We start from the raw sequence: 726 nt of genomic DNA, 5'->3' as shown, positions 1-726 counted from the left end.
CTCCGTTCCCTACGGCGGCAGCGAGAGGAGGGAAGTGTCATCTTCACCTTCTGCCAAATAAAGCGCATCGGCAGCGCAAAACATCGCCTCCGCTTCAGCGAGGCGCTTTGTGCTGCCAAACACAGCGGCTCGTACCCCACGGAGGGCATAAAGATTTTATATGGTATTACCTTGGGCAATACACCTTGACTAATATTTTAAGGACAAATAATTGCACAACATAATAAATAAAAGGAAATTTTTTTTTTTTTTTTTAATCGCTGCTGGTCATTCTGGCTCAAGCTGCGTTAACGCTAGCATTAACGTGAGCAGCACCCCCGTGCAGGACAGCCTTACCGAAGAGGAAAGCACGTGAAACTCATTACTGGCAAAGTTTTAAAGTGTTCTTCCACAGAAGAGCTGGCTTACCCCACGTTACCGCCCCTCCGCACAGGGGCCGTCCTCAGCAAGGGCTCTCACCTTCCAGTAACACCAGTCACCCCAGACGTGGAAGCAGCCTGGGCACGGAACGTCGCGAAAGCTGATGGGTAAGCCCAAGGGCTTAAGCGCGACCGCCCCGCTATTTTGCACTCCCCAAACCGGGCTGAGACTTGCGTTTGCTAAGTATTGATTTATCCTGGCTTGATTTTCTTGCGGGGTGTGTGTGCCTGCTAAAACGGTACCGCTGCGTCCCGCTGCTCCTCGGCGGCGGGCGGGCGCTCCTCGGGCGGCTCCCGCTGCCAGGGC

The 726-nt window shown here is 53.9% G+C and overlaps 1 protein-coding gene across 1 annotated transcript in view; it reads left to right on the top strand.

The window, feature by feature from the left end:
• The first annotated feature begins 460 nt into the window (after positions 1–460).
• ITPR1 (inositol 1,4,5-trisphosphate receptor type 1) overlaps positions 461–726 on the top strand; it is a 183,610-nt gene continuing 183,344 nt past the window's right edge. The window contains 1 exon segment of the mRNA XM_035901402.1: positions 461–527. The gene's annotated coding sequence lies outside the window, so the exon portion shown is untranslated.

This window comes from Egretta garzetta, unplaced genomic scaffold (assembly GCF_000687185.1).
Source record: "Egretta garzetta isolate BGI_Z169 unplaced genomic scaffold, ASM68718v1 scaffold228, whole genome shotgun sequence".
In the NCBI taxonomy this organism is placed as follows: domain Eukaryota; kingdom Metazoa; phylum Chordata; class Aves; order Pelecaniformes; family Ardeidae; genus Egretta; species Egretta garzetta.
This window is presented reverse-complemented; position numbering and strand designations above follow the sequence as displayed.